At 40.7% G+C, this 24,461-nt stretch overlaps 1 protein-coding gene across 1 annotated transcript in view; it reads left to right on the top strand.

Moving 5' to 3' along the window:
• The first annotated feature begins 742 nt into the window (after positions 1–742).
• Positions 743–24,461, top strand: part of tenm2a (teneurin transmembrane protein 2a) — a 254,018-nt gene continuing 230,299 nt past the window's right edge. The window contains exon 1 of the mRNA XM_075481020.1: positions 743–981. The gene's annotated coding sequence lies outside the window, so the exon portion shown is untranslated. The remainder of the gene's footprint in view (positions 982–24,461) is intronic.

The raw sequence follows: 24,461 nt of genomic DNA, 5'->3' as shown, positions 1-24,461 counted from the left end.
TAATACAGAGAAAGCCCATTAGGCAGTGCGCTAATGTGAGCAGTAGCCCGCAGTGCAGTGGGTGCAGCTGTTTAAAACGCGATTCTTGAGGACCACTGTAATGAGCGCGAGGCCATAGAAGGAGGGCATTAACACCCAAAGCAGACATGCTCAGACTCTGAAAAATAGAGTAAGACTCGGCTGTGTCTCTTAGGCTTTGGAAATGCTGCTGCAGAGATTTGAAATTAAGCATGAACAATCATACCATATTATCCAATGGGCCTATTGTTTCTTCAAATGATAAAACAGCAGGAAAAAAAACCCGCCATAAGCATATAAAAATAATTACTATTGTTATTATCCTTTCCAAATTTATATAGCCTGTAGCCTACGATGGTTTGCATTTGAGAACAAGGACCCAAAAGATTGATTACTGCATAATTAAATATTTTAAACTCGAACTGTTTAATCACTACCACTGCTGATCCCTACGTGCCATGTCGCAAGGATGCAGCTGCAGCCAGCAGTCAACAGAGGATTATTCGCTGTTAATGACCATTGACTTGTCTCGGTCGTGAACGCGCGCTCCGCAAGCCTCGGTCATTCCTCTCGACTGTGTTGATGATCGCTCCCTGAGTTCCGCCTCGCACAGCCTTTACCTACGGATCGCCCGTGTTCAAGGAATCAACTGGAGACTTCTGCGCACAGCTGCGCTCGTCCGGCTGCGGCGCATCTTTGACACTCCGCGGTGTTCCCCTCTGACGCTCTGCCGCGGAATGGATTGTTCCGTTTGATTCCACGATCCGGTGAGATGTCGAAAGCCTCTCCATCAGCTCTCATCTCACTCCGTGTGCGATAGCGGCTCGCCAGGACAGACAGGGCAAAGAAAAGTATGCAGTAAACAAGTGTCAAGTAGCTTTGGTCTGTTCGATTGGAGGGAAGGAAAAGTTGAAGTTGAAGAAGGAGGATTATGCGTTGAGTCCCACACATAGCTGTGAACAGGTACGTCATATTTCGACATGTATTCCTATGGAAACGATGCTTACGCGTTGCTGTTGTTTACACGCCAGCCTCTGTGGCCACAAACGGCACATGTGCCTCAGTCCTTGCAGCAGACAGGACGGGAAGGGCAGCCGTGACATTGAGGTGCCTTTCATCGGAATGACATTTGTGCTGCTCTTTACTCGCAATAGACACAGGGGGTTTCCGTGGCGTGTCGGCACTGTCATTTTGTGTCATATTTCGAGCTGTTTGGGTTGATAGTTTGATAGTTTGTGGCTTAAGGGGATTGCAAACAGCTGCTGGGAACTGCACGTCAACAGTCACGATATTTCTTAAATACTCTGAGGCTACTCTTTCTATGTGAGGTCAAGGTAGAGTGTGAGACTGGTTTTGATTCATGATGAGAGGCGAAAGCTCTTTTTTTTTTTTTTTTGACTATACCGCATGGTAGCATCCTTATTTAACCACTTCCCGCCAGAAATTGAGCGTCCTCCGAAAAGCCCGATTTCACTTAATCATGTAAATGATGCGGTTGACTTGGCAGATTGGAATTGGCTGGTTGAGTCTCCTCTTCTCTGTACGGTTATGACTTTGCGGTGAAGGCGCCTGAACGCAGCCGCTGCCATCTATTACTGTGTCTCATCTACTCTCAGGCATCGATTACCACACTGTATTCTAGATTCATACTCATTTATACCTTCTATTTTTTTTTTTTTAGTTTTAATTAAAGGTTCAGCCACTCAGCCACACACTGGACAAGCTGTATTATGCGTTCTGCAGAGCTGGACCAGAGGTGAAGGCAATGTAGCTGTGCCTGTGTTGAGCTGGGTTTCATATATCTCCTGTCCTGCCGGGATCTATATTTTCTAGTGACACAGAGAGGCTGAAAGCTACAGTCCAGCTGGCCCCCCTCAAGCTGCATCGGAACATGATACTGCAGGACACTTATAAATGAATATTCATTGAGCTTGCAGGACTTTTAGTTCAGGATGAAATGCTATGTGCATGCATAAAGTTTAAGGATGGATTTGAAAAAAGTTTTGTTTGGGAGTCAATTGTGCATCAAGCAGGGTGTCAAGGATGAGGCCCACACACCAGCTGTAGATCGCGAGACCTGGCACTCATCAGCACCTTATGACATAAACACACACACACACACACTCACAGATACCACAGAGATCTCGATGATGAGACGCCCCGCTGAAAATCACACTTCAGTCTAACTGGAACAGTTTCTCTCTGCGGCCCCTCTATCTCCTCCTCCACCTTTAGCTCTCTTGAAGCCTGCCTGAGTCTGTGTGATCTCTGACGCTCTTTGATCTCCCTTCTGCTTTCCATCCCTCCGTCTTGAGCTTTTGACAGAGGCGTAGAAATCAAAAAGGATGGAAAGCCCTCAGATTTGCATGTGATCCTCACTGACAGACTTTAAAATACATACATATGGAACCAAGTGCACATGTTTTACTTTGGACATATGTCTGTTTTACTCACTAGTACGTAAACTCGACTGCCTCCCACGCTGTTAAATCTGCCAGGTGTAATCATTATGACCCACTATGTTGTGTGTGCACGTGTGTTGTGAGCCACAGTCTTAAGTGCTAAAAGGAGCTCACACTGGATAGCAGCAGGCTGTGTCAACCACAATCTCCAGACAAGCCCTCAGGGTGTCCTATTTGGCATGACCACACGCACAAGCGTGTACACACTCACACTTACTTAATGGGCCTGAGATGTTTGACTTAAGGGTCTGAGCACTACAGATTCCCTGAGTCCCAGTCCGTGTTGGACCTTCACAGTTAAGAAACAAGATTAACTCTCTGCTGTTGACCTGGAAATGCACTGTTGATTGACTTCTACATGCAACCTTTATGCACATACAGAATATTTTGTCTAATACAAACATGGATATGATTAGGGAGTGGACATCCTTTTTTAAATGTGTCTCTTCCCTTTGCCTTTGCTTCTCTATGTGGGTTACATATTTATACATTTGACTGCAACACCTGTGAGGCTTGGTAAGAGGTGCATCAATCTTCATTAGACTGAAATGAGGCTGGCCTTGTTGAATAAATGACTAGCAGTGAGAGCACGGGCGTGTGTGTGATTGTGTGCGTGTGTTTGGCTGTTTCTATGTGTGTGCATGTGTGATTCTGTTGGGCTCTGTGGCCCACTGTGACCTGGCTGACAGATGACTGCGGTGATTTCCAGGGTTCAGCAGATTAGGGGATTAAAGACTGAAGGCTTCACACAATAACACTAATGCATGTGCGCGTCAGCAAGCGCACATCAAACAGCGTATCAAACAGACACGCACTTACGCTTGGGGGCTTTGGGGGGGTATGGTCAGTGTGACCCATGCACTGTTTGTTGTCCCAGGTCATGCAGAACTGTCTTCATATACAGATGGAAAAGGGTAAAAGGGTCTAATTTCCCTAATGCAATTTATGCAGTGCAGGCATGACCTGTGTTGGTGCTGAGGGCCTAGTTAATACATTTGTTCTTCTCAACAAATTCAGAATCCACTCAGTGTTACAAAATGAACCAGCATTGTGGGTTGAATGTTTGTGGCTTGGCCAGTGCAATTGTGCCGCTGATTTAGAGCCAAACGTCCTTTTCAGACACAAACTCAGCACCATTGTGTTGGTTGTTTTAAATTCTGCCAACTGAAAATGCATTGCACCGAGTTAATGGATGTCATCACAAAAAACTACTTATATGTCACTCAGGTATAATTACCTGAGCACAGCAAAGTATGTCATGTTAGAAGGCTTAGTATGATTTCATGTGTTGACAGGTTTCGTTTTGGAAAGCAGCTCTTGCAGGTGTTAACATTTTTCCTTTACCTGGACATTTCCCCAGGGTGTGAAACGTTGAGCTCCTGTTTTTTTTAACAGGTCTTCAAATGGCTTCAAATGCACGGTGGTGTGGTGGTTAACACCGTCACTTCACGGCAAGAGGGTTCCAGGATAATTCCCGGCTGGGGCCTTTCTGTGTGGAGTTTGCATGTTCTCCCCGTGTATGCGTGGGTTCTCTTCGGGTTCTTTGGCTTCCTTCTGTCCAAAAGCATCCATGTTAGGTTAATGTCTAGTGTTAGTGTCTCTAAATTGTCCCTAGGAGTGAGTGTGAGTGTGTGTGTGGTCATTTGTTTCTGTGTGGCCCTGTGATGGACTGGCAAATTGTCCAGGGTGTACCCTGCCTCTGGCCCAATGATGGCTGGGAGAGGCTCCAGCCCCCCCGCGACCCTGCAGTTGGATTAAGCGGGTATAGAAAATGGACGGCTTAGAGGTAAGCAGGATTTTTAATTTTTTTTTAAATAGCAAACACTTCAGTTGTAAGCTACATTAGATCTTAGTACTTTATCATTTGGGACAAAATGATACATTTGCAAAAACAGCCTCTTGCCACTGCTGATTAACGAAGAACGGGGACCTTGAACGAGTGGATGAAAGTGATATTCTTGGCCAGAGTATGAAGAAGGGGGAACTGTTTATACTGTTGCTGTAATTGTCAAGATGTGCTCTTGAATAGAAAATTCCAAACTTGGTGGCATAGCTCTATTAAAAGCAATTCAGTCTGCCCACTACCCACTCAGGTATTTCACAAGCTCAGGGCTTTTTTGAGCCAGATATACAATCAAGGGAGTGTCATAAATCCATATCCAGATAGAAAAAAAAATGCTGCAGTAATAGTTTCATTCCTGTAACACTGCCCTGTCTGGCCTCCTGCACAGTAGATTTTCTGGAGTATGACATGTAACAGTGAAAGAGATGCTTTTATTAGGATGAAGCAGCTCAGTTGACTATAGTTGTGCTTTACCCCCCTCCCTTTTCTCTATTTTGTCACTGTAGTCCTTAGTTTGATTCATTAATGAATGCATTGTAGTCTCTGTTTTTGAAAAATGATTATTTCCATAATAATTTTGCTGCTTCAATACCCATACCAAGGCACATGCAGGAATACCAGTATGTGTTTTTTCTTTTTTTGTTTGAAATGCTTAGATTATAAAGATTTATTGATGAAGAAGCAAATGAAAGAGGAGAGTGGATGAGAACAGACCGCAGCGTATGAAAGAAATTTCTGATGCATCCTGCAGCTTTTGGAAGAGACATTAAAAGCCATGGGAAAAGAGGAGGAAAATGATTATTTTTTTTGCACAAAAGAGCAAGATATAATTTAGCAAGATCTTGATGAATGTACTGCGGTCCAGTGTAGTCGAATTTGTTTGCTTAAACCATTTTTTAAACGATTGAATCAGTTTTTCTTTGATAACATTACTCATGCCTTGAGCTGTTCCAGTTGAACTGAAACACTCGAACATCATATCACCTTCATATCTAAAGAAAAGCTGTGAGGCACATGTCTACTGCTCTCTGTATTTTTGTGATTTTGAATTAGAAAGGAGAGAGCTGTACCCCCTGCTAAAGTAAAGCCTTGGATATTTCTCTTTTTGGAACATTGATCCTTAGAAACCCTGCCAGGACGCAAAATACAACACTGAGACACCAACTCCAACAATTATGAATGCTTTAGCTGAACATAATAGTATCATATTCCATTGTTGCAACATGTTGTTTTTTCTGTGATTTTTCTGAATGATGTATCAAATCTGAAAGCCTTGTTGAGCTCCTCTCCAGTCTGTTCCCAGCACACTCCCTTGCGACCTTTATGGCCTTTATTTTTTCTTCGATGGGGTTTGTGTTGCTCAGACTACACTGCTCACTGTAGTGTGAAGATTGTGTGCATGTGTGTGTTTGCGTGCGTGGCGTTTGACATCCAGCATTAGCTGGTCTTTAAAGAAAGTGACACTTGTAGAGTGCAGCCTTCATCTTGGATTATCATGCCCATGGATCCTGTGGGTTTTTATGTTGGAAGTAATGGCATAGTGGGATGATATTTACTACATCTGTCTGACAGCTGACCAACTGGTTTTAACTCATCCTCCTCATAGGCTCATTGTGCCTTTGAGTTGAGCTTCTTGGTTACATTTAAGTTGGGGGAAAAAACGTCTCTAACTCATGTGCCAGCTGGAATATGTGTTTGTACAAAGTCTCTCAGTCAACCCAGTCTCATGAGAAAACACATGTTTTCAAACAATATGTTTGTCCACTTGTCCAAAGCATAATAATGTCACAACAAAGGTGCAGAAATTGTGAAATGATAACAATTTGCTTGCTAACCAAACATGACTGACAACAAACTCAAAAAACTAAAAAAGTTGAACAATATGATTTTGGATGGGACTTAAACTTGGCTCTCTTCCCTGACCACAATGGTGAGCTCTGTCAGTTATAAAACCAATGGCATGGCTAATAATTGTATGGTTGCTATGGTTTATTCAACAAAATTAACTGTCCAATTGTAAAGTTATTAACAATTGGTGCTCACCTGCAAAATGTGAGTCCAGGCTTCATTTTACACAGAGCTTGAACAATGACCATTAAGACTCTTCATTTATCTGCCCTAGTTTAGCAGTAAAATGTTTTCTTTCCAAACTGTTTCCCATCAATGTGGGGAGGTAAGTAGATTCCTCTACACATGACAAATTGGTCTACTGCTGTTTCCTGAGGGATGCAGAGAAAAGTGGACATTTCCTCTTCTGCTACTAAGAGGAAAGTTTAGCTGGCTGATTCTTCCTGGTCATTGGTCACACTTAGAGAGTCATCAAGACCTGACCTTTTTGCTCCTCCAGACAGGAACTGTCATGAGAGCAATGATGAAACCTGAATAACCTTTGTAGGCATGAACATGTCCTCTGTTTGTTGGCCCACTTGAGTGTTTTGGACTAGTCTGCTATAACCCAAACTAGTGGAGGATATATCATCTAATGGACTCATCAGTCACATACCGTATGCTTCCAGGAATACACACATATACTGTACACACACACAATATTATTTCAAGGTAGGAATTACTGTGACTTTTCCCATGTACAGGACTCCTCTCCCTTTACTTGAGAGATCATTCAATTCCATGCCTTTCACAGCTGATGGAATTACACAAACTGTCTGTGGCAGCCAGTGCAATCAGCATATTTAGTGTACCTTCCGTCCTTCTGAGGTTTATCAGCTCTTTCTTTTTCTCCCTGTCTCTCTTTCTAAGCAGGCATGTCTGGTTACAGTCTAAAATGGCCTTGTGAAAGAGGAGGGGAGTTAAGATGGCATCCCCAGAGACTTTTCAGTGAAGTAATTTAATAAACTGTGATATTTTCCCACTCCACAAGGGAAAGGGAATAGGTTCAGAAAGTAATGAAACTCAGCTCTTGAATTTTTAATATGAAAGAATCAATTTCCTGTTCTTGAACATAACCGAGTAAAGGGTCCTCTCTCTTTTACCTGTTTTGCAGCACGCACAATGTGGCACTGATGTCCAGATAGCTTCCTGTTCTCCCCGTGAAAGGATGTGAAGGCTTTATGTGAGCATTTGCTCAATAGTATCTTTTGGCTCCCTCCAATCATTCAGCTTTTGAGTAGCAGCTGCAAACATAGATTTTCTGAACCACTGCTCAGAAAGTGAAAACAAAGCTTCTATTTTAGTTCTGTTTTTAAACAGAAAATGCACCCAATCATATAGCATGGTGTTATTTAGAGGGAGTGTTCTGGTAAGATCACATTTTGGGAGAAAAAAAAAATCACCATATGGGAAAAAATAAAAATCTAAATGACTAACCTTATTTTTTTTATTTATAGCTTTCAGATTCAGTCTTTGCAGACATTTTTCAACATAACTCCTATGATCATATCATTATCATGTGGTTAAACAGAGATGTAATTGCAAAGTGCTCCTGTATTCCAAATATCTTCAGACCTATGTGCAGTTTATTCAGTTTTGAAGCACAAACTTTGTGCCCAATGCTAGTTTTCATCTCCTCTATGTAGAATGTTTGAATATAAGGTTGTGGTGGTCTGGGTGGTGGACAGATATGTAGCACTAGAAACTTCACACAAGAAACCAAACAATTTCCATGCATCCAATAAAAAACTAAAAAACAAAAGAATGGTCTTACCTCTCTCCTCATTCATCCTAATGTGGGCTTTGTTGCTCATTAGTAAAACATTGTTTTACAAGATGAAATGTAGATGGACATCTTTGATAGCATGTCACATAGCCACTATGATGTTGCCCGCATGTTTGGAGAATATGGTTTTAAAACCTTGAGTATGTCATTGGGCTCTTGAAGTAAAAGGTTGAATGTGCAAGGGATGAATTTTTCTGAGCAGCAATCCCAAGGACACAATGCCCATTGGTTTGCACCAGTGGCACGCACCTGTCACTCAAAGTGGCCTCACCTTGAATTATCATCTTTAATCACTGAATTGTAGAAAGAAATCCTCGCCCATGCAGTTTTATTTATCGTTCATTTATTGTTTTTTAATTTGTTTTCACAAAGGCCTGGAAACACGTTATTTCAGCTGTATTCAACGGTGGTCTGTTAATCATTTCTGAAGTCAGCTTCAAGTGGTCTTTCGACGAAGCACACAAGGAATTGTTTATGACATTTCTGTGAAGGTTTCATCTTGATTTCTTGGTTTTTACTGTCACGCCATTGGTGAGGCATCCCTTTGCATGTTTATTCAGGTTTGCTAAAGGGTTCTGGTTCCGGACAAATGAAAGACTTTTGGAGATTCTGTCAGCATTTAGAAGTCCTCCCTTTTCTCCAGATGTGGCAGAGGCAGCTAAGGGCCGGGGCTCTCCTTTTTTCTGTCCTACTATCCTTTTAAATTGAAATTGACGATATCACTCCCATTTATTTTTTTTCATTCTCGTTTTGAAATTGTTTTGATCGTAACGGGTTGCGACAATATTTGATCCAGACGCGGGACTAATATTTGACCAGTGTTGCGGTTTCCTGCCTCTCACACTTCTGTCAGGGCTGTTGGCTGTTTGTTTTTTGCAGATGTGCAGTGACATTGCTTTTACCCCGACGCCGCCGCTACGTGTGGCAGAGAGAAAGAGAGAGACGGAGAGAGAAGGGTCAGGTGATGATTTATGACCGAGATGCTGCATTCCAGCACAGGATGATTAATCTCTTCTGGGAACACTTCACGAGTACAAGTTTAACCTACCTCGGCCTTGCACACGCATGTACGCACACACATGCGAGAAAGAACAAAGCAGCATAAACACACACAAGCGTAAGCGCACGCACGCTCTGCATGCTGGACATAAATGCAGGGGCAGAGTGCATGTAGGTGCTTTTGTATGCTATCCATGTGCAACTACACCCCTGCCTCCCTACGCTTACACTCCTCTTTTAGTCTCTGCCTCCCTTGCTCTCGCTGCCTATTTTGTTCTCCTCACTGGTCTCAGTGGTGCAATGTCTCACATTCAACCCTCTCCTCTTTAGCTTCTTCCATTCATCACAAACAGTCACAGACGCTCACACTCACATAGGGAGACAGAGAGTGAGAGAGCTTCAGTGTAAGGCCACTTGGCTCCGGTATCAGTGAGCATAAGGCTATAGGATTAATACTGCTAGGTGCTAAAAGCTTCAATGTCTTAATAAGCACAAAGGAAGGCAGGGACTGGCCATATCTGTGTGATCCAGCTGTGTCTGTGTGCATACAGGTGCTTTGCATAGGTACAAACTCTTTAGCAGTCCTGGGCCAGCGCATTGAGAGAATGTGATGTGTAAATACCACAGGCTGCATCTGAAGCTCTATTACTTGAGCACACTTCAACAAATTGTTCCACAGTTATACTCATTGAAGCACAGAGGGAGGTGGAACACATCTTTATTGTAATGAAGTCATTTATAGTAATGGAGAGCGTTTACAGTCTACTGTTGTTACACACTAAGAAATCAAGGTTCATAAATGGTCCCGAAAAGGTACAAAAGTTTTGTTGCACCAGCTGTACTCTAGTAAGCTACAAGCACTGTACCCTGAAAAGTGGCACTTTTCTCTACCTTCCTGTCTCTGTCTCTCATTGAACCATTCTGCAATCCCAGTGACAAAATGTGCCTTTATAAAGAAATATATCATGGAAAACAGCCATAACAACCATGGACAATTTTAGAATCACCAGTTAACATGCACGTTTTTTGAGTTTGGGCGGAAGCTAGAGTGCCACGGAAAAACCCATGGAGGCTAAGGGAGAACATGCAAACTTGGGACATAAAGGCCACCTCTGAGATTCAAATGGGGATCCTTCTTGCTGTGAGGCAGTAGTGCTAATACACCTACCACCGTGCAGCCTTCACATATCCATGTAGACTCTAGTCTGTCATCACTGGCAGCTTGTACTGATTATTTTGCACTGTTAAAATAGAACACAGTATTTACTGGAAGAAGGATTTCTGTAACATAGTTTCATACCGTAATGTGTCATAGCTATGTTAGTCCACAGTGCTCAAAACTTGTAAAATTACTACATTTACCGGTGATACCAGATTGATATTTGCCTACATCTACCTTTCAAAATTGTAACATATCTATGTTTTCTTTAGCAAATTGTAACCCAACCAAATGGGATATTGCACTTTGTGGGGCGGCTGTAGCTCAGGAGGAAGAGCCGTCGCCTACCAATCAGAAAGAAGGTTGTTCTCCAGGCAACATGTCGAAATGTCCTTGGGCAAGACACTGAACGTTACCTACCGATGTGTAATGCGATGTGTCATCAGTGTATAAATGTTTGTGAATGTGTAGAAGAAAAGCGCTTTAAGTGGTCAGCTAGACTTGCAAAGCGCTATACAGTACAGTATAAGTACAGTTCATTTACCCCTATTTGATAATGTTGGCAGAGCACAGACCTTTCCACAACAGAACCAGCTTTTTGAACATTGTTCAACATCTCTTCACTTTCATAGATGGTCAGAATGAGGGATAAATCATTCATAATAGTTACAGGTCCCACCATGTTGCCTGCATGCTTCTTCTATTTAATGAAAGCATGCGGACAAATGCACTTGTGCTGGTGCACTCCTGTGCTTTTGACATCACTGCACTGTCTCTCTACGTGGTGAGCTCTCAGTCACGCTTGTGATCAGCTTTGGCTTCTGAACACAGTGACCCTCTCTTTCTCTCCTGAGACTGGGATTATTTATGGGAACAGGATTTGCAGCATTTGTAAGGGGTTTTTTTTGTTGTTGTTGTCGTTTTTGTCCTCACGCTGTTACGCAATTAAATGTTTTTGGTGAGGCCTCATGTCAGCTGGCAAATAAAGTATGATTTATTAGGAGGAAATGTGCCAAGAAAAAAAAAAACACGGGACCAACTTACAAAGTGATTGATAACATGCAATTAAAACAAGTTATGAGACAGAGTGTGAGTAAAGGTTGTTATAAAATGTATCTCTTTATGAGTCAGTCATCTTTATATCAAAGACTTGCAGTTAAAACACCTACATCCCGAGGACATTCAATGTCTTCATTGAACCTTATGTGGCATGAGTTTGCTGTCATGAAATGTTTACCAATTAACTCGCATTGCAAAACAGCCATAGAGTAAAATGCGCTGTAATTAATCATTATGAAAGCTGCAATCCCAATGCACTCAGTCTTACTTTGCAAGACCAGTATTTTCACCCTCCAGATGAGTGGTTGCAGGCTCAAAGAGACGTTTGATGTAAACAGCCTTTAACCTTGGAACTGTTCAGCTATTAATTTGCCATATTGTTCCACTGCAATTTACTCTGATCTACTGTCGAAAAGTAGACACTTGTGGAATTAATTAAAAGATAGCACTAAATGGTTAATGCTGACCATATTTACTGGTGGTATCAAGTATACAACAAGATTATAAGAAAATACATAAGACAGTCACTAAAAGCTTGACAGTGACAGGGTTAGCGTCTGACTCTAGATAGCAACCTATTTCATTGAGTAACAGTTATATTTAATATGATATCCACAATACACCAGAAATGCATTTAATCTGCTCTGCTGTAATGTGACATGTGAACGGATTTTACTGAAAGCATGCATTCATCCATTCATATTATTGCCACAAGGGATTTGCCCTGCTCATCATGAGCAATATGAAGATGACTTTCTATATAAATAGCAGAACTACTCTATATGCTTTCAGAAACAGACAACACACTGTTATTCTGTTCTCAAATGATTGACTTATATAAAATATAAAATGTAAAAACTGATGTGGAGGATTAATTCAAACTGACAAAAGTTCAGACTCATATCTAACGTAAACATACTCACACACACGCTTGGCTTGATATAGCTCCTGCTCTTTGGATGTTAATCCTTTATCTAACACCAGCTCAATTCATAACATAACCAGTGTCCATTATCAAATGCAAACATTTGGAAGCGCATAAGTGGGCTGTATGAGGAGAATGAATGAAAATAATGTAATCTTTTGTGAAAGTGCCATCTTATCGCCCAGCCCTACTCACAGGCTCACTTTCTCTACATAATAGTTGAATGTCCTGGATGATTCTCATCTTATAACTCACACGCATGCATTATACACACAGAAGTGCGCACACAGAGATGGCTTGTCTGCACTACATTCATATTTCATGTACAATTCACACATGTGACTAGTAAAGTGCATGAAATATTATCATACTTCTGCATGAATATGCCATCGCATTCTTTTTTGTGTGTGTAAGAGTATGTGAGTGAGAGTGTTTTTTGCTAGTCTGGTGTGCGTGTTAATGTGTCAGAGTTATGTAACTTTTCCACAGAACAATTTTTTTTAAAGGTTAATTCTCCTGCTCTTAATTGGTGCCAGGTGTTGTCATGCTGTAAGTTATTTTTGTTTGTGTTATTGTAAAAGTCTTGAGGGGTGTACTACAGTCAGTACAAAGGCAGATTAATGGCTTGGGCACATATGTTGATCCGGAAGCCAGAGTTTTCAATGTCACAAAGGTCGTCGTCTTCTACTCAGGAGATTATGATGTGTGATTAAAGAAAATGAAAGGGAACATACAAAGATGAACGCATTTTGTGAATCTATTTCTATACATATATATTTCCATATTTTCTAAGATAATCTATATATACTTATTATATATTTACATTACTATTCTACCTGTATTTTGTAAATGTAATTTTTCTTTTCATATAATTCACTTTATTGATTTTGATCTATTCGTTTTCCCAACGGTTTGCCCTGTTGCTTAGGCTTTTCTTCTTTTTCTGTTGCTTTTGCTATTTGTTAATTGCTATTCCTTTTCCCAAGTCCCAGGCGTTTTAACTATTTATTTATTGTTTGTGTTATTCATAAAAAGGTAAGAACTGAATCTCAAACTCTGGTCTTGAGCCATCAACCTTGTACATCTAAGTCAGTATTTTCTACAATTCCAACACAGTATGTATACATGCTTAAAAATGTATCATCTATTTATATATCTTTATTCCTTTTATTTATTTTCATTGCTTTTTCTTTCTGTATACGACACATTCCATTCTCTTTGAAAGATTTTCTGATACTCAGCTTAAGGAATATGTTATATATGCAAACCATACACTGCATGGTTTGAATCCATTAGTCCTACATGAGCAATTCACCAACTTTAAAATTCTAATTCTAATTCTAAAATTCTCAGCTCTAATATGCTATAAACAACAGGTAAAATAAGAATGTTTACTATGAATTTACTCAATTAGCCCTTTTCAGTCAACAACCCATTTTTACCTAATTTGTAGCAACAATGGGGATTTTTTTTTTCTAATATATTTTTTACTCATTTAGTGCTCTCCATGAGTTGTTCCACACGACAGGTCAAATGTGTTAAACACCCCCTTTCATTCCCACAAAAGGAACTAAAGATTCCTGCTCAAAACTTTGAAAAGAAAACATGTGTTACAAAAGAAAGTTCCTAACGACTATTGTGACTAACATTGGGCCTCATGCAAGAACCGTTCGTACGCACAGATTTGTTCTTAAATCGTCCGTACGAGTGATTTAAGAGAATTTGCGCATTCACCAATCTTTTCGTATTTTACGTTTTCTTTCAGGTACGAACAGAATTTACGAGTGATCCAGACCTGTCGTAGGAGTTTCGTAAAATAGTCCGCTGTTATTCCAATCAAGTTTGCTTGACTAATGGATTGTATATTTAATTACTTTGAAGAAAACATAAATAAATATACATTATACCCCATAATTATGCTGACATTATTTTGTTTGACTTAAATTGTGCACTAATTGAAGGTTCATTTGAATCTGTAACGGGAAGCGCAGCGGCTGTCTTGCTTTTGGATACCTTAGCCGATCAAACCCAATTCCACCACACGTCCAGGTCCTCCCTTGGATTTTTGGCCACTGGAACCTTTCAGAGCGAGATTGGAGACAGATCGGGGGTGTCCCAGTCCTCTGTGAGTCGTGCGTTCCCCTTGGTCATCAAAGCTCTCATCAGTTTATCACCCATGGTACATCAGATTCCCATATACCTCTGTCCGACAAGTACAAATTAAAAGGGACTTTCATGCCGTGGCTGGACTGCCAATCATAATTGGAGCAATAGACTGCACACATATACACAACAAAACACCCGTGCTGAAGGCCAGGTGGGTGTGTCTCGATACCTCGTTCATGGCGCAATATTGCCATGAACGAAGGTCTCCATCTGAAGCAGCCCAGGCAGATAAGAAGCTGTGGTGCCAGAAGACCCCCCTCATGGACCACCCCATCAAAGTGCCATCATGATGAGGCAACAACTGATTGCATGGCTTTAGTCGCAGTCATCGAGTGCCTGGCCATGGCGAGACGTTTTTTTTAAGCCATTTTCATATCAAACCATTTATTTTTTTATTTCGGTGACATGGTATTAACAGCACTCCTAATGACTTCCCATTTCTTCGGTTTAGCAGGTCCCGTAATTCCACTGCTGACACTGCTAAAAATGACAGATTTTTCTTTTTGGATCTCTGGAAGCAGAACTTCAGTCTCAGAGCCCATAAAGTTTTTCTTTTTGCGCCTTGATGTCATTCTCATGACTCAACACTCAACACTTCCTGGCACAGGAGAGAGGAAGCACTGCCTTATATGGTATAATTTGGGGGCGTGGAGTATGCAAATCTACTATCCTCGTGCACGTGCACTTAGATACGCACAGGTGTGATTCATCATTTACACAGATCGTTTACACACTTTTTCCGAAGTTAAGAGCGCTTGTTGAATCTGACGTGGCGTGTTCGTACGAGACCTTCTTACGAAAAAAGTGAGAGAAATTTAGAATAAAAATACGAAAATGTTCTTGCATGAGGCCCATTGTCTCTTGATTGGCGTTTGAGGTTCTTGTCATGGTTTGTAGCCATCTGATTGGGCCGGCAGTGCAATGTGGCAGCGTGTATGCTCAGAGCACTCCACATCACAATGTTTGTACATCTATCTTGGCAGATTGGTTTAGTCTCTAAATCCACTTCACAGTCCTCCTTTACATTGCTGTCACTGAGCATTGAGTTAAGAATGTGTCTGCAATTGAGCAGTGAGATTAGAGGAGTAATTGGGATTGTTTGGGGAACAATGTCTTTGATGTATGTAATAAAGTAAGCTGGAAATTACATGTTTGAATTGTTGGTTTGAGGCCTGTTGGTTTTGATGTTCTTATTTAGAATCGATCTCAGCTTCATGAGATCATTTTTGTATCTGTTCAGATTCAGAATTATTCTGATTGAAGTTGTTTGTATTTCTTGACTGAACTGAGAAAGGATAGAATTTTCACATCTATTCAATCTACACAGGCTAAAAGAAAATCTACTGTAAAAAACAAAATAATGTTTGTAATTGAAAAACCACCAGTTAGTACGTGATGCAGTACTGTAGGTCAGTGAAACACTTTTGTACTCAATGGGAATGTATGAGTAATCTAAATGGACAGAAAATGACTAATTAGGCAATCTGTCACAGCGGTTGGAATAATTACGTCACTAACTCATTACAGTAATAATTGATTATGTTATTTGACTTGAGAGTCAGTGATGTTGCAGCCAAATTAGGTGCTTAATAAACAATTATTTGTCCTGCTGCTACCTGCAAAGCAGGAGCTGAAAGCTTTTTGTTCTCAAGTAGCACTCTGAAAATAGAATATCGCTTCAGGTCTCCAATGTAATAAAATGCTATATCTTAATTTACAATGGTTTCGCAGTGACAGAGCAGAAATGTATTGCACAAAAAAGGTTTTAGAATTTCCAGTGAAAAAGGTGGTGTTTGAGATGAGAATAAAGTTTTTAGCAATGCAACCATATCTTAACATACGATCAGTTGAGTTTGCAAAGAAAAGGAAATACATTGTATATTACAATGAGTATTTTTTATAGCTAATTTAAACCTGCATTGTGTTGTCGAACAAACTGAATCTTGTCAAAACAGTCGGCTTGAGAAAAACAACATCATTTTGGCACAGACTGAGTCTTACCCCTGAAGTGCTTTGACAGCAAAGCTGAGGTCTGTGATTAGACTTTAAATCGGAAATGTGCCTAAAACTGAAATCACTCCAAATATCTGCGGAAAGGTCAATGTAAGATATGTGAGCAGGCCTACACACAATTTGGTCAAAAGAAATATTTTGCTTCCACTCAGAATGCATCTTCGGGCAAACACGCACATGCTGTGCTATTTTCATGGATTTACTTGCATGGATTTTCATGGATTTGTGTTGGGAAGGCGCACTGACATAATCACTTAAACTGCCTTCATGTTTATTATGAATGCCTGCATTTTATTTTTGTCAGCGCAGATTTTATAGGCCCAAAAGCACTCAATGCAGCAAGTTTTAAGCAAGATATGACTAGTCATTAAATCAGGCATACAGGGGCACATACTCAAAGTCTAACATAAAGCTCAAGGAGCAAAGGTACTTCTTTTCTTTCTTTAAACCATGATTCAGAACATTTTATTCAAATTTTTACACATGAATGGAAAAGTAAAGTTCTAACAAAAAATAATCTTGTCAAATTTATACTTGTGCAAGTGTTTGACAAATTTAGATTTACAAGTACCGTCCATTAAATGATGCCAACAGCTGTTAACATCAGCCTTACTCACTACTTGATTCCTTGATCAGCTTTGACAGAATATTTTGTTTCCTGCCAAGCAAAAATATGTGACCGGGATTTGGAAGGGAAAGCTTTGAACAGCATTACAGTCACATATCTGTACATTTTCATTCTTATGAACAACATTACATTTCTCTCTTGAGTCTTTATTATTACATCTGCTTCAATACTGCCGCTCTGTAACCTGATACTTTTCATATTTCTGCCACAGCAAGGTTAAAATATTGCCATCTATTCGTTTGAGTCATGTTTGCTTGGGAAAAGAATAAAAAGATTTGTGTGGATGCTCATCGGCTGACTTGTTGCCTCACATCTCCTCCCTGCATCTGTCTTAATTTTCATCTCTAATAAAAGCACTATGAAATATGAATCCTAAACAATACGCGTAAAAAAAGAGAGAGAATCAAATAGTTTGACTGCATTCAGACATGTTTTTGTTCTACGGAGAGGATTACGATGGGGCTTTTAAACTCTTTCTAGATTCCTGCTGCTTTTTAATATCTTGTGTGATCTATTCGTGTCCTAAGCTGCTAATAGCGGAAGGGAATCAGGAAAACACAGCAGGGGTGGTGCTCAGATAATGGATTGGTTGTTTTATGTTTTTACCCCAAAAAGAAATGAAATTGGGAACCCCCCCGCACACACACACACACATTATGTTATAGTACTTTAAGAATTAACTTAAGCATCATGGTTGTTTAGAGTAACGTGGTGCCTTTACTTAGTTCTAGTAAGGGCACAACACAGTGTCTATGGTAAATTATTGTAGGATGGAATTTCAGGACCCTGCACTCACTCTTGGCAAGTGGGTGAGCTGAACTAGAGGAACTCTATCCCAGTGGGTGAGAGGAATTTTTGAAAGCAATGAAACCGAATTCTTCATTTCACAGTCCCAGCACTGTTGTAGCTCTGATAATATTGTGCCCTAAACCTGACTTAAGTAGGTTCTTATTTAGGCTGTGAGGCTCTCTGTTGCCTGACAATTATTCAACGGAAAAGTACTTGCTTACAATGCACACGCATGCTTTCCCCTCCCTTCTCCTACTGCTGTAACGTGTCTTCAGTGCAGTTAATCCTGTTTCGAGCAGGGTACAAGAGAACTATTTTCAAATCTCTTCCTCACATCTTAAGGAGTTATCGGGACAATCGGCAAGCTAATTCTGCATTAATTAGGGATGAATTACAAAAAGGCAAAGCAAGTTAATGGATGTTTTTGGGGTGGGAATGGGGTGTAAACTGTGTTTCTCCACTCAGTTCCGCATAGCTGAAGATGGAGGAAGTAACTGACAGAAAAACTGCTTCATGCATTCACATCCTCTTTGATCGTCTACAGAGACCAAACAATTCTCTGTGGCAAATACTAAAAGCTGTAATGTTGGGCGATGTTGCATAAATGTTTTAGAATCACAGTGCTTGTTATGGGCTAGACCAAGCCTCAGCGGACCAATTTAGGCTGCCTTATAATGGCATCTCTAATGCTCCAGTCTACATGAAAATAAACAAGTCTGTAAGGCGAAATATTAAGTGCACTGTATTATTGCTTATTCCCAAAGAAACAAATTGATGTTTTTATGACATTCAATCTATAAAACAAGGTGATGGCTATTTTACAACTGTTGCCATAAACAAACCAGCGAGCAGCATTTTATTACTTTTCATATCCACAGAGTAGATAGAATTTTTTTAAAGTGATTGGCTTCGCCTGATGTGTTCAAAGCTTGTGAATGTTGTGAAGTGTGTGTGATCTCTGCCCTAGCCGAGAAGTGTGACTGATTCCCTGATCAAGCAGGTTAAGGAGGGCTTTGGCTCTGTGCTACTGACCCATCTGGACTGTGTGAAGCCTCTCTCTGCTCCTTTACTCAGGTCAGACCCTCGGCGTTACAGCTGTGACAACATTTTAGTGGTCATTGACCCAATATACCAATATACCTCAGAAGATTCCGTGAGGCTCAATACGTGTGCATAATCCTGTGCCAGATGTGGTTCTTGCCTTAGCCACAACAACACACACACAACCACAAACAGGCACAGATATAAAGTATACAGATGGATAGCTCTTTTTTCCATATTTGTTCTGTGTCGTTATTACACAGATACTTTTCAATGTGGTGTTGCTGACTTCAGCTGCTGTCCAAATATTGTATCTTTTTGCTTTTCTGCCCATCTTATCCCAGGGCTCAAGTCTGATGTGACCCTCCCTACACTCACTACGAAAGCCAAAGAGGATCACCGCTCAGATCCACTCAGATTACCACCCTCTTTGTCACCCTCTCTGCGTGTCTCTGTTCTCCCCACTCTTCCTCTCCTGTCTACCTATAGAAAAGGAAAATGGCAATACCATTCCTGAATTACACTTGGACAGGGAAAAACATATATAGATACGTCTTAGATGCGCACACACACACACACACACACACACACACACACACATACACAGTGGTAAACACTGCTGCAGGGCTGGGTAACATTTTAGGAGCAGGAAAATGTCAGTTGACCAAGGCCATGGTGGCTTCCAGTCATCCATGGCTGCCAACTTCACTAACATCAGTTTCACTGCACAGTAATAGCACAAAGACGGCCTGCTTTTTCCTGTAGCTTTTAATAGGGCGGCTATCAGTGTGTGAGTGAATCAGAGGCTGACAGAAGGAGAAGAGGAGGAGCATAGTAAGCATCAATGGGCCTTTGTGTCTTTTTTATACTTTATGGAAGACGCCAGGAGGACATATCAGAAATCTGCTGCTGCACCTAATATCATCAATTATTTTTTCTTTTCTGATTAAGTCAATACTTATTGATGGCTATTAGCTGGAGAATAGACCAGCTTTTTAGAAATCACACACTCTGGCTGTGTGGCTGAAATGTCAGCAATTGAATTGGACTGTGGGAAAAGCAAGCACAAGATTTCACCAAGGAAATTACATTTTTGAAACAGAGAGGACAGCATGTAGTTCTGCACAATCATTTTTGATCCTTTCTTTTAAACTGCTCCCAAGGTGTTGTGTAAGTGTAAGGATAAATCTATAGAATAATCCCTAAACTTCCTCAGTACTCCCCGACACACTCATTTCTAAAAGCGTGCCATTTCTGTGATGGGAAAGGACGTTCACAAAAGCAACAAAACTGATGGCTCAACATCTCTCCTATTCTTTTGATGTCCTTGTCTTTTTTATATTCGATACCGTCGCAGGTATTCTTGCTGTCTCTTCAAACCTCTCTCCTCCATCAATCATCAAACCAATGCCATCCCACCCACACACATATATGCACTCACACTTGGAAAAGCATACTTTCATTGACCGAACACATGTTCGTGTAGTATCAGAAAAAGTACCTTTGAAATTTGACATAACAGTTGAGGTGTTGCTTTGACAAAAGCTGTGATAGACACATGTAGTGATGCATATACACACACGCACACAAAAAAGGAAACTGCGTTCAGTTGGCCGTTCTTACTTAACTCCCAGTTATCCTCCCACACAGCGGGGCAGCCAGCCTCTTGACACCGTTCCATTTAGCCCACACTCCTGCCGGAGGATTCAGCTAATAACTCACGTAGGCATAGCGCGAAACAATTACTTTCAAGAAGAAACAGAGGAATCAGGTGAAATGAGGGGAAGCGTAACCTTGAGAGAGGATAATGTTTTTTAACATCAGCCAAAACCCCTGTGTTGAGAATGATGCGGCCAAGAAAAAAAGAAAAAGAAATCCTCAGGTTGTTAATGAATCTCTCGGTTGAACCTAAGTTGCATTCCAGCATACATTCATCACTAATCAAGGCCTTTCTCCAGCTCTCTACAGGCTGGAAAAGGGGTTGTAAAACAGACTGGAAAATAAATTAGAATAAAACAAAACAAAATAAAAAAAAACCCCACAATGTTTAAAACGAAAGGCTCAGAAACTAAATCACACGAAGCAACCAGAGACATTTGGGAAGCCTACACAGCCTATATTTTCCATCAAACATATAATTTGCCAATATAGAAATAGTTTAAAATACAAAACAGTGGGTATTGATTGTATGTTTCTAGAAAATTAGCCTTCAGCAAAGAGCAGAAACCCCCTGATCAATGGATATTTGATTGATAGATAATTGGCAAGGGAACAGAGAAGAAGGTACGTGCCGTTTCAATGTGGGTTTCTCCTCTGTCCATCTTTTTCTCTTATATTCCATAGACTTGCTAATTATATGAGGAAGATATTCCTCATAGAATTGGACTGAAATACCCATGTTCTCTGTTAGACGGCGTAAAAACATAAAGCAATCTGTTTCCATGTTCCTTGTCTCCCATGCATTCAAGAAGTAGGTAGAATAAATTAAATTTTCTTTTGGCATGTGCATCACATTAAATGAAGAGCTGCAGAAAGAAAAAGTGAGAGTAATGAGTTTGTGGTTATTTATAACAGGCAACATGATTTAACACAGATATATCGACAGTGCTGGAATCAGGTTGACAAAAAAAAAAAATCTATACTCTCAGAATCAAGTTTATAATCCATCCGATAATAACGAGGTATGTTTTCTGGAATATGTTACAAGGCATCCTGGGAAATATAGGAAATCCCTATCTGAAGCTGAATACAAAATAAAGGTAAATTATGCAGTTTATTCATAAATTAACCTGTGAAATGTTTGAATATCACAGGTTAGAAATAGTAGCTGAGGTTTGTATTTCTCTTGAAAAAAATCATACTAAAACATGCTATAGTTAGCTCTTTTTAGTGATTCTTTCGGGTCTGTTAAAATTACTTCCATTTGGAACATCCGTGTTTCACTCGCTCGATAGTATAGCAGTACTAAATTCAGCTCACTTCCCTTGTATCCCAATTAAGCTTATTGTTTTTCTCTCTATGACAGCACTCTGTATGGCAATACAAAAACATGTACACTTAGGCTCACAGTGTGATACAAGTATTAGTTAAATAGAAGAGATGTATTTTATGTTTAGTTAGCAGAGCAGTTCTGTACCAAGTTCCTACATTTCTGGAATTATCATCAAACATTCCAAGACATTAAGATATAGAAGAAACAGTTAGATAAACATGTAAAGATGCACCTCAGAGAAATACCCTCTACTTGTCTAAAATGCTTACACAAAGAACCACCCCGCTAATGTTACATAGCTGGTTGGTAAAATAGCTTTTCAGGGCTTTTAACATCATGGAAAGTGAACAAATGGTTGAATCTTAGGTGTCTGATTTGTGGAAGATATTATGTAAAGGGTGGTTTCATTTTATGATTTTAATAAAGCAGTGGAAATAGATACGGATGTTATGGGTATTGAAGATGTCAAATTAATAGAAGAGGTAGGAGGAAAGTCATTTTTTTTCCTCCCACCATCAGTGTGACCCTGTGATGTGATATCCAAAAATTCCAAGTCAATCAACCCTGAGGTTTCATATGGAATTAGCACTTTTAATCATTTACTCAGAAATATATATCTTTTTGGCTAAATCTGAGCCACATCTCAGCTTTTTGGATGCACGGTGTATAGACGGTTATACTGTGTGTATATATGCTTGTGGGTGCACACATGAATGCACGTGTCTTGAGTGTCTAATGTGTCTGACTGTGGCTGACTGGAGAGGGCCCATTTGAGAAGATTTGAAGAGAGATCGGGGAATTCCTCCGACATCATGCTCCTATAAATCATCCCTTTAATCAGCCAGAAACTCCCTCCGAGCGCACAGCTGACAAACACATACACACAACATCATAATGCAAAAAAAGAGAACAGAAAAACCCTGCTGCAGGTTGATGGAGTGTGACGGTGTCACATTGTGGGATGAACGAGGAGTAAACCAGAGATGACGGTGTAGTGACTGAATGAAGGGACACTGTGAGATACAGAGTGGAAGAGACATGCTTCACTCAGGTTGGCAGACTCAGTGCCGAGCCAAGTAGTGCCAGGTTGGTAATTGGATCTGAGAGTCTTGGGAGAGGAGGACAGACACTGGGGATGGGACAGGAGCTGAAATCCTTGTCTCCTGAGCACATCAGGCAGAAGTGGCCACCGACTATCTTACACACAGTTATTTAGTTGATAGAATTCAACATCGTGTGTAAATAAGGCCCAAACCTAATCATAATCCAAGGAAATGTATATATTTAAATATATAAGGTCTTTGCTGGAAGGCATTTTATCTGATATGCATAGAAATGAAATGTCTAAAACTGTAGCAGAACCTATACTAATAACATCATTCTCGCTGATGTTCAGCCTGAATGAGAGAGACAGAGGGATAAAGAAAGAGATAGAGTTGTCCAATGGTTGTATTACAGTAATACCTCGGTTTAATGGATGTCTGGTTTGGAATAAGGCTGTACTCAGTCCAATTGAGATTGTGTTGTGTTGAAGGGATGAGGTGCGCCCCCCTCATAAATCCTCTCCTAGATGAGATTGGGGTTCGGAACGAAGGAATAAGCGGACAGTAAGAAAGACAGAATGATGCTCACAAATCCAGCTGAGGATTTTTCTGTCGTGGCTTTGTGTGTGTTTGCATGTGTGTGTGTGTGTGTGTGTGAAGGAAGAAAGGAGGAAGGGTGAATCCTACATATGGGCTCTGTTAATCCTCCAGTCTGGTCTGACGCTGTCTATGTGACACACACGTTTACTCACACCTACACATAGGAAGAGCATAGGAATGTTTCTCAGACACAGCTCTTTGGAGTTGTTTGATACGCTCTCTAGCATTCCTTTCTGGATGTAAATAGGCATAAAAAAGGGAGACTGAGGATGTAAGAACACAGAAAGAGGAGGGGCAAACAGCTGGAGGAGGTAAGGGTCAACAGTCCAGTGGTCATGCCATAAATTGTTACGCTGCTGCTGGATGTGTAAGCTCCTCTTATAGTACAGTGAAGGAGCAAGTAAGGCAAGAGGAAGTGTCAGAGCAAATGGATGGAACAAGCTGTAGTAAGAATGGGAGAATAGATGGAGTGAGACAGTGACAGGGAGGAGGGCAGCATGAAAAGGGTGAAACAGAAATAAGGTGGTAGACATTGATGATTTTATTGGGTCCTTCGAAAGCCTGCAGGAGAGTGGAAGGGTCAGGCTGCCAGTGTGTAAACAGCAGATGTGCAAAGCCGCCTGAGCATGCCAGCACCCTGGACTCCAGTGAACTGCACAGTAAAGGACACGTCTTGCCATCCATCTGCTGTTGCCTTAGCCTCCATAAGCTTAAGGTCTGTAAAGACATTGACAGTGACAGCTACCTTACGCCTTTAGGATTCAGGTGAGATTAAAGCAAGTGTTGTCTCAGTTGGCTTTTACACACCGTAGTCAGCATTAGGACGAGCAGGTCCGGGCATGTTCGCACTCATTAGTCGTGTGGACTCTGTACTGGCAGGGTCTTAATTGTTTTTGTCTTTAACTGAGCAACTCCATCAATAATCATTAAAAGGTGCTCAAGCAGGAGGGGTGCTGCTTAACGTTGACACACAGAACAGATAAACACCAGTTCACGCAAACACAGAAAGGAAATCCCTGTAATTTTCTGTCAGAGGCTGCGAAGTAAGTCT

The sequence above is a fragment of the Odontesthes bonariensis genome, chromosome 13, assembly GCF_027942865.1.
Source record: "Odontesthes bonariensis isolate fOdoBon6 chromosome 13, fOdoBon6.hap1, whole genome shotgun sequence".
In the NCBI taxonomy this organism is placed as follows: domain Eukaryota; kingdom Metazoa; phylum Chordata; class Actinopteri; order Atheriniformes; family Atherinopsidae; genus Odontesthes; species Odontesthes bonariensis.
This window is presented reverse-complemented; position numbering and strand designations above follow the sequence as displayed.